The 10,631-nt window shown below is 45.5% G+C and overlaps 1 pseudogene; it reads left to right on the forward strand.

The window, feature by feature from the left end:
• Nucleotides 1-9,428: 9,428 nt before the first annotated feature.
• Nucleotides 9,429-10,375, forward strand: LOC116467811 (mitochondrial nicotinamide adenine dinucleotide transporter SLC25A51-like; annotated as a pseudogene).
• The last annotated feature ends 256 nt before the right edge of the window (nt 10,376-10,631 follow it).

Here is a 10,631-nt window from a genome sequence, read left to right on the forward strand (position 1 = left end):
ACCCTGTCGCCTAGGCTGGAGTGCAGTGGCACTATTTTGGCTCACTGCAACCTCTGCTTCCCAGATTCAAGTGATTCTCCTGCCTCAGCCTCCCGAGTAGCTGGGACCACAGGCACGCACCACTGTGCTCAGCTAATTTTTGTATTTTTTTTTAGAGATGGGGTTTCATTATGTTGGTCAGGCTGGTTTCGAACTCCTGACCTTGTGATCCACACGCCTCAGCATCCCAAAACCACTGGGCCCAGCCCCCGCAAATAAGAACTGTATAGCTGGACACCAATTATCTAGAAAGTCAGAAATACATGTTTATAAAGATGCTTGTCATTGTGTCATTTGTATTACACCGCTCACTATTATTGGAGCTTCCTTCAGTTTTTTTTGTTTTTTTTTTTTGAGACGGAGTCTCGCTCTGTCACCCAAGCTGGAGTGCAGTGGCGTGATCTTGGCTCACTGCAAGCTCTGCCTCCCGGGTTCATGCCATTCTCCTGCCTCAGCCTCCTGAGTAGCTGAGACTACAGGCGCCTGCTGCTACGTCCAGCTAATTTTTTTTTTTTTTTTTTTTTTTTTTTTGAGACGGAGTCTCGCTCTGTCTCCCAGGCTGGAGTGCAGTGGCGCAGTCTCGGCTCACTGCAAGCTCCGCCTCCTGGGTTCACGCCATTCTCCTGCCTCAGCCTCTCCAAGTAGCTGGGACTACAGGCGCCCGCCACCACGCCTGGCTAATTTTTTTGTATTTTTAGTAGAGACGGGGTTTCACCGTGGTCTCGATCTCCTGACCTCGTGATCCGCCCGCCTCGGCCTCCCAAAGTGCTGGGATTACAAGCGTGAGCCACCGCGCCCGGCCTCCAGCTAATTTTTTGTATTTTTAGTAGAGACAGGGTTTCACCGTGTTAGCCAGGATGGTCTCAATCTCCTGACCTCGTGATCCGCCCACCTCAGCCTCCCAAAGTGCTGGGATTACAGGCATGAGCCACCGCGCCCGGCCTTTTTTTTATTTTTTCTTGAGATGGAGTCTTGCTCTGTCGCTCAGGCTTGAGTGCAGTGGCACAATCTTGCTCACTGCAACCTCCACCTCCCAGTTCAAATGATCCTCCCACTTCAGCCTCCCGAGTAGCTAGGACTACAGGCATGCACCACACCCAGGTAATTTTTGTATTTTTAGTAGAGATGGGGTTTCACCATATTGGCCAGGCTGGTCTTGAACTCCTGACCTCGTGATCCACCCGCCTCGGCCTCCCAAAGTGCTGAGATTACAGGCATGAGCCACAGAGCCCGGTCTTCCTTCAGCTTTTTAATAATTTCTTCTACTGTTTGTTCCCGATGGAGGCAAACATTCTACAATGTTTTACACTTTAGGTTCTCTAAGAGCTTCTTTCTTCACCACCATGGTGAAGGTGGAGTTGGAGATTTAAGCAGAATATGGGAGAAGATGGACTGCACCATGGCCACTGAAGGTGGCTAGAGAATCATGCCGACCCATCTCATTTCAACTCCTGCCCACGGTCATTAAGGGGACTTTAGAATTGCCAGGCAATCATACTCCCTACCCTAAACCGTTCACTCTCCCACTGAGCAGCCCCATCCTTTCAGAGCTCAGCTGCGTTTCCCACTATCTATGATGCCTAGCCCTTCCTTTCTCCACCTTTGAATTCCTGGTCTTTCTTCAGCACCCAAGTCAAACATCTCCTCCCCCAGGAAGCCTTCTATGATTGTTCCAGAACTCACCAACCGCTTGCTCCCTTGTGGCCCCAATGCGCTCTGTAATACAATCTCTGTTGCAACCGTTGTTGATTTTATAAACATATTTTTCCTATTAAAGAAGAAACATATGCTCCTTTTCGGTTTATTTTGTTTTCCCACTCCCCCACAGTGTCTAAACCTTGACAAATATTTGTTGATTTTGACAATAATGTAGTTTGGTTGCAGTTGTGTGTTTGCTATGTTCCAGGCGTTATGCTAAGCATGTTTCATAAACTAGCTCCAAATGGTATAAAAGTCCCAAGGTGGCAGAAAGTAATGTAACCTGCTAAGTATAAACAGTTGTGAGTCACAAGAACAAAAGCTGCCCCTGGCCACCTTAAACAAAGGCAAGTTAATCAGAGGGATGTCACAGCAGGGAGAATGGGGATCATAGAATCCACGGGAACTTGGAGAGGAGGGCCTGGAAAACAGGAACCAAGAGAGTCACAGATGCTATGCAACAGAATCTACGGCCAAGGTCACCCACCAAAAACAGTCTAGCTGAAGCAGATTGCAGCACCCGGAGCTGTCTGACCTTCAAATGTTCGCTGCATCTTTGTTTCACCAGCTCAAGGCTCAAAGCCTGGAGAGCCAGTCACTGATTGGCTGAGCTTACATTGTGTGCCCCAGGTGGGCAGTGAAAAAGCCTTGACCTTCCCTTCTCTTCCACAGTAGGAGCTGGGAGTGAGAAAGAGGAAAGCAAGGTTTTACCCATGGGGAATCCTCCCCCAGATAGAGAAGGGGCTGCTGAGAGGAGGAGGGTGCTGGCCAACAAGCAAGATGGCACCTGTCTTCCACAGGCGGACAGGAAGAGCTCCACGAAGGGGGTGAAATGCCAGCAGTCAATGAAGGATAAGTCTAGTTTTGAAAGGCACAACAAAACAGAAAAAGTTGTGGGGAATCACTTTGGCAGGGGCATAGAGACAACACTGGAAATGTGTGGATGGAGCAGAGCCATAGGCAGGCTGTATGAGATGCAGATCTGATGGGCCCTCACCCTGGGGCTGTCGGGCTCTCCTGTCTGGCTTCTTCTTGTCTGTTATTGGAGTTTCTCTTCCTTCCTACATTTCTGCACTTAAGTGAAACACCACGCCACACTGTGTACAATCTGGCACCCTAAGTAGCAATAGAGTGGGACAGATGATGAAACCCAGAAGCGGGGGTCAGTTTACTCCCCATAGGATGAATTTTGACCAGTGAGAAATAGAAGTGGGAGAGAGCTAGACTAAAGTTCTCCTCCTTTTTCTCTCTACTATGCACCTCTGCCAGGCCCAGTTTGTCCTAGCAGCCCACTTGGACAAGTCCAGGGTGCAGACACGCCTGCCAAGCCTGTGCTGGGTTTCTTCCCTTGAAGCAGCATCAGGCAGTCACACATCACTCTACGTTACTTCCCGTCTCTCTCTCCATTTTATTCTTTGTTGCCATGGGTTTGCATGTCTCAAAGCATAAACCATCAGCATTTTCATCTTTGCTTCAGGATCTGTCAATGGAGATATTGGACTAAGAAAGGACCCTTTGCATGGAGCAATTAGTGAGATGTGGGAGATATGTTTGAATCCTGCAGGTAAACCAGATGTGTAGGGAGAAACCAGGAGTGAGGAATTTGAGCTTGAGGCAGAGGCAATGTGAAATTATTATCAATTCTTTTTTTTTTTTTTGAGACGGAGTCTCACTCTATCACCTAGGCTGGAGTACAGTGGCATGATCTTGGCTCTGCCTCCCGAGTTCAAGCAATTCTCCTGACTTAGCCTCCTGAGTAGCTGGGACTACAGGCACATGCCACCACGCCTGACTACTTTTTTTCTTTTGAGACGGAGTCTTGCTCTGTCGCCCAGGCTGGAGTGCAGTGGCGCGATCTCAGCTCACTGCAAGCTCTGCCTCCTGGGTTCACGCCATTCTCCTGCCTCAGCCTCCCGAGTAGCTGGGACTACAGGCGCCCACCACCATGCCCGGCTAATTTTTTTGTATTTTTTTTAGTAGATATGGGGTTTCACCATGTTAGCCAGGATGGTCTCGATCTCCTGACCTCATGATCCACCTGCCTCTGCCTCCCAAAGTGCTGAGATTACAGGTGTCAGCCACCTCGCCGAGCCACCTGGCTACTTTTTCTATTTTTAGTAGAGACCGGGTTTCACCATGTTGGCCAGCCTGGTCTCAAACTCCTGACCTGAAGTGATCCACCCGCCTTGGCCTCCCAAAGTGCTGGGATTACAGGTGTGAGCCACCACACCAGGCCTATTATCAATTCTTAAGCACAAGAACAAGACACATTTTTTTTTTTTTAAATGAAAATCTACCTGCTGGCAGTAAACAGAAAGAGAAGAATGAAGAGAAATGGAACTGGCCATGTGGGTGGAGGTAGGGGACATAGAAGAGGAATGTGGAGCGAGAATGAAGAAGGGGGAATCAGATGAGATTTCAAATGAAGAAACATGACTTAGTGACTAATTGGATGCAGACGATCAAGGAAATTGTTGACTTAAAATTTTCTTTCTGAGAATGAAAAAAAGAATGGTTAGATGGAAGATGAACTGACGGGAGAGGAAATCATGAGCACAGTTTGATCGTTGTCATTTCGATGTTACCAGATAGTCAAATGGCAATGTTAGAAAAACAGCTGGAAATTCAGGACAGATGGAGATTGTGGCTGAGGCCAGAGGACTGAGTCTTCTCTGCGTGATCTCAAAGTCACTGATGTGCAGGAGCTCACCAAGTTGAGACTGTGCAGAGAAAGGTCATGGAGAACTGAAGTGAAAGCAAGGCAAGACAAGAGGGATCCTAGAAGATGGTGGGAGCCTTCCCTGAAAAGGGAATCCAGGATTGACCCATTGAATGTGAAAGCTGGAGTAGGGACATTTGAGGAAGGAGAAAGGACAAAGGAGGAAATAATGGTCATGATGAGGACACCAGAAAGTTACAGAGAAGATAAGTGACGTGCCCTTTGCTGAGCCATTACTATGCCAGCTGCTTAATCCTCGTATGCAAGATAATTTTTTTTTTTTTTTTGAGATGGAGTTTCACTTTTGTTGCCAGGCTGGAATGCAATGGCTCAATCTCAGCTCACTGCAACCTCTGCTTCCTGGGTTCAAGCGATTCTCCTGCCTCAGCCTCCCAAGTAGCTGGGATTACAGGCTCCTGCCACCATGCCCAGCTAATTTTTTTGTATTTTTAGTAGAGATGGGGTTTCATCATGTTGGCCAGGTGGGTCTCGAACTCCTGACCTCAGGTGGTCCACTCACCACAGCCTCCCAAAGTGCTGGGATTACAGGCGTGAGCCACTGTGCCCGGCTTATGCAAGATAAATATGATTCCCATTTTAGGGGTAAAACCACAGAGATTCACAGAGGCTGGCTAACCTGCTTGAGTTTGCAGAGCTAAAAAGTGTACTTTCATTTTTGCTGTATCATAAACCAACCCCAAACTTAATGGTTTCGAGCAACAGTCATTTATTTTCCTCAAGATGATTCTGTAGGTTGCCAGCTAGATGGGCTCAGTTGGATGCTTCTTCTGTTGGCCTTCCTGAGCTCCTCCACGCATCTGTAGTCAACGCCAGGTTAAGGGATGAGTGGTTTAGGGGGAGCCACAGCCCAGATGCATGGAGCTAAAACACAGGAGTCCTCCATCGTCAAAGGAAGCTGAAAGATCAAGAATTAGACATTTAAAACAAAATTAGAATTAGAACAAAATATCCAAAATATCAAGAATGGAGAGTAAGTCTACTGAGTGTGGTAGAGAGCAGCTGCTGACAGCACACCATAATGACAATAATTAGAGTAAGCAGCTCCCGAGCACATGTAACGTGCCAGAGACTGGGCCCAGGCTTTTGTGCATTGTCTCACTGAATCCCCACAGCAGCCCTAGGAGATAAGGTAGGCTGATTAGCATTGTTTTTCAATGAGGAAACAGGCACCTAATGCCTTAAGTAGCTTAATCAAGATGAGTCCAGGCAGCGGGGTGGAGATTGGAATTTGGAAGAAAGGTTTGATTTAGTGATTTTGCTGCTATCAAGAAGAAACGTTCTACAGGTAAGGTGGGCAGGAACTATGATTCTAAGATGCTAAAGGTCGTAAACATGGATGTTGATGTTGCTAAGAATAATGATGGATAATAAGGTATAAAATAAAAAAAGATTCAAACTAAGTCCTGAAATATCTAATGAAATACAGGATGTGAAAATGTTATACAATACTGGGAAAACAGAAAAATTAAAGACCCACCCAGGAGAGGACGTAACATGGGGATAGGCTAGGTTATACTGCAGTAACAAACAAGTCCCAAACCTCGGAAGCATAAAACAACAGAGATCTCTTTCTCGATTACTGTGGGTTAGCAGTGGGCTTCGTTCACTATTGTAACTCAGGGATCCAAGCTGATGGAAGCTTCGTTTCAACATATGCTTCCAACTGAGACAAGTAAAGAAGTAAGTCACACACTGGCTCTTTTTTTTTTTTTTTTTTTTTTGGGGGGTTTCCCCCCCCCCCCCCCGGGTGGGGGGGGGGGGGGCGACCTCGGCCCCCAATCCCTGGTCCCGGGTTCACGCCAATCTCCTGAGCTGGGACTACAGGCGCCCGCCACCACGCCTGGCTAATTTTTTGTATTTTTTAGTAGAGACGGGGTTTCACCATGTTAGCCAGGATGGCCTCCATCTCCTGACCTCGTGATCTGCCCGCCTCGGCCTCCCAAAGTGCTGGGATTACAAGCGTGAGCCTCCGCGCCCGGCCCACACACTGGCTCTTAAAGTTTCTATTTATATTCCGTAGGCCACGGCAAGTCACCTGGTCCTACCTAACCTCAAGAAACCATGATAGTAGGGTCCTATTATGTGCCTGTAAGTCGGGGAGAACCAGAAATATTAGGAAAATAGTGCTAACGAGGACCACAGAGAAATTCTTGTAGACTATGCTAAGACATTGTTGGGAGAAACATGAGCGCTAGAACTCAGGTCTAGGAATTCCCGCTGAGCATGGAGAAGAAAAAATGGAGAGCAAGAATGACAGGGATGGGCAAGATCAAGCCACGCCAGCATCCAAAGCACAATCAGGACGGCTTTCCACAAGGCAGCCATTCAGACGGAGTTTGAGGCAAACAGGGAAGCTTATTATTGGAGCAGCTTGGGGTTCTCTTGAGGACCCCATTTCAGGAAACTCTAATCCATGCTAGGATGGGGAGGTTCTTTTCCTTCTGCTCCAGACATTCTCCAAGTGTGTCCTGAGACAATGCATTACCAATTCCAGGTGTGGAATGAGAACTTTACTGGGGCAAGAAGGGCCTTAAGAAAGAAGTGAGTCTAGAGTCATGTTATCTAGAGGGCCCAGGTCTCTAGAGCTCTGACTGAGACCATTTACAAAAGCAAATGTTTCAGTTGTATCTATGCTAGACTCATCATTATAATTCTGCGGTAGGTTTCGCTTTTATGTTTCCTGACAACTAAGGACTGCAAGGTTTTCATGTTCTAATGAAAGAAAACATGGACACTTATCTGCAGAGACAAACACTGAAGCATAAATAATTTCAAGAGTGAATGTATTTGTGGATTATCAGCATAATGGACAATACTTTTAGTTACAGGTTTCCAAGACACAGTGCTATTCAAACAGATTCTCATATTAACCTTCTTTATAGCCCAGGGCACAGCTTTACATCTTTATTAACTCAGGGAGGGCTTTGACAAAGAAAAGAGACTGAGATAATGTGGCCAGGCTTGTTTGTTTTTCGATTACCTACATTCCTAAGGTATCTAGGACCTAAATAATCTAAAAGAATGCACTGATTATTTTTCTATCAGATTGAGTTTCTTAAATATCAGATGTTTCAAGTGAGCTGATACCAGATCTTAATCTGTGCCTGAATTCCTTAAGTACCAATAATGCATCACTAGTAGCAAAGCAGAAGTTATGCATAGCTCTGTAACTCAGACATAAAATGCTAGGGAGAAGCTGGGACCACCCTAGGCCTGTTGTAATAAGAACCATCAGTGTAAGGCAGACTTGTTAAATTTCAGTACAGACATTAGAGAAGGAAGCAAAACATATGTAGTGGAGAAAAATAAACATTTCAAGAGCTAAGCAGCATATGCCTTTCTTCTCTGATTTAGGCCAACAATGACCTCCCTTCAAAGCCAGAAGGATAAGCTAAGCAGCCAAGGATTGAAAATAAAATAACCCATATGGAGCAAAGGAAAAGAAGAGTTAAAAGAAGGTCACATACCACATGTGTTGGTCACAGTGTCACAAGCTGTTCCAGGGCAGCTTAATCTACTGTTCCTTAGTTGCCTGCTCATTGAGCTGGAGGTTTTGTTTCATATGTGACTTCTAATTGAATGGCTATTTTTCACTAATATTCTGCACAGTTTTGGTTCAATAGGTAATTACTACTATGAAAGGTTGGATTTTAATTATGAGATGAAGAGTCCATCATTTCAATAAGGGCATTTGTGTTCTCCAAAGTCTGCATGTAGACGACCCAGCGCAGAAGACACTGCTGATTGTAACCCTATCTTCCTTCCAGGCTGTTTTGAGGGAAGACCAGCTCTTTTTCACCCCAGGGGAGTGAATCTTGATAAACTGAAGTTGGTCAAGGTAATTCTATTCTGTTTGCCAGTGATTGGCTCAGATACAAGCTCCTTTTCCTAATCAGCATTATTGAGGTATATTTTATGGAAAAGAAGATGCAGCAATTTTAAGTTTACAGTTTGGTAAGTTTGACAAATGTAAACAATTGCAGCCACCCCCATATTCATGTTAGAAAACATTTTCCTCACCCTCGAAAAGTTGCCTACTGTCTTTTGTAATCAGTTCTCAGCCACCTATTTCTGGAAACCACTGTCTTTCTTTATGTCACTACAGGTTAGCCCTTTTACATTTTTCATATAAATGGAATTACAGGTGCCTGCATGGGCCCTGGCTCACTCACCGTCCTGCGGGATGCCTTGGCAATGGGAAATCCAGTTATCAAAATTGACTCCAGAAGAGAGAACCTAACAGAACAATAACAGTGGAAGAAATTGGGAACATTATCAAAAAGCTAACATCCTGCAAAACTCCAGGCTCAGATGGTGTTACAGGTTAAAAAAAAAGTCCTTCATGAAAAAGAAAGATCTTTTTTTTTTTTTTGAAACGGAGTTTCGCTTTTGCCCAGGCTGGAGTGCAATGGCGCAATCTCGGCTCACCTCAACCTCCGCCTCCCAAGTTCAAGCGATTCTCCTGCCTCAGCCTCTGGAGTAGCTGGGATTACAGGCGTGCACCACCATGCCCTGGCTAATTTTGTATTTTTAGTAGAGATGGGGTTTCTCCATGTTGGTCAGGCTGGTCTCAAACTCCTGACCTCATGTGATCCGCCCGTCTCAGCCTCCCAAAGTGCTGGGATTACAGGCGTGAGCCACCGCACTTAGCAAAACTTTTTTTTTTTTTTCCTGAGATGGAGTCTCACTCTGTCATCCAGGCTGGAGTGCAATGGCGTGATCTCAGCTCACTGCAACCTCCACTTCCCTGGTTCAAGCAATTCCCCTTCCTCAGCTTCCCGAGTAGCTGGGATTACAGGTGCGCACCACCATGCCCGGCTAAGTTTTGTATTTTTAGTAGAGATAGGGTTTCCCCATGTTGGCCAGAATGGTCTTGAACTCCTGACCTCAGGCAATCCACCTGCCTCAGCCTCCCAAAGTGCTGTGATTACAGGTGTGAGCCACTGTGCCCGGCCCCAGAAAGATCTTAAGCAACATGATGGATTCAGAAGCTCATGAAAAGAGGCTGCCAATACTAACATCTTCAAAACAAGATATATCACCTCATATTATAAATGTGGGTGAAATGAAGCATGACTTGTGTGGCTGCTGTGCAGCCTTCAACACGTAGCAATCACATTTCCCATTCAGAAGGTCCTCTTTCAACAACAGCTGTATGGCATCAAAACCCGGGATGCAATACTTCAGCTGAGAAGGGATGGATTTCGAAACTTGTATCCTGGAATCCTTCCCTAATTGATGCAAAAGACAACTACACTTGCACTTATGTTTGGTCTGTATGAGGATTTATCCTGCCTTACCCACAAATATGTCAGTGCTCCAGAGTTTGCAACCCGTGTTGTGGCAGCAGCGCTTGCAGGGACAACAGAAGCAATTTTCACTCCACTGGAAAGTGTTCAGACATTGCTTCAAGACCACAAGCATCATGACAAATTTATCGGCACTTATCAGGCTTTCAAGGCACTGAAATGCCATGGAATTGGAGAGCGTTATCGAGGCTTGCTGCCCATTCTTTTCCGGAATGGACTCAGCAATGTCTTGGTTTTCGGCCTTCGAGGTCCCATTAAGGAGCATCTGCCTACCACAACGACTCACAGTGCTCATCTGGTCAATGATTTTCTCTGTGGAGGTCTGTTGGGTGCCATGCTGGGATTCTTGTTTTTTCTAATTAATGTTGTGAAAACTAGCATACAGTCTCAGCCTGGTGGGGAATTTCAGTCTTTCCCCAAGGTTTTCCAAAAAATCTGGCTGGAACGGGACAGAAAACTGATAAATCTTTTCAGAGGTGCCCATCTGAATTAACAACAGTCCCTTATCTCTTGGGGCATAATCAGTGCAACTTATGAATTCCTGTTAAGGTTATATGAAAAAAAACATCAGTTAAGTGCCATTTATTAACTGAATAGACCTTCTAAGAAGAATGCAGTTTGGCCTCTTTCTTAATTGGCCAAATATAAGTTGGTGTCATGATTCCAGGCCACAGTGAGTTATGGGCAAAGCTGTTTTCTTTAAGCATCAACAAAACAGAATAAAAGTTTCCATTAGGAAAAATAAATAAATGGAATTATACAGTGTTTTGTCTTTATCTTCTTTTCTTTCACTTTACATAATGCTATTGAGATTCATCCATTCTGATGTGAGAGTCAGTAGTCCA

Source organism: Hylobates moloch, unplaced genomic scaffold (genome assembly GCF_009828535.3).
Source record: "Hylobates moloch isolate HMO894 unplaced genomic scaffold, HMol_V3 SCAFFOLD_5, whole genome shotgun sequence".
NCBI lineage: Eukaryota > Metazoa > Chordata > Mammalia > Primates > Hylobatidae > Hylobates > Hylobates moloch.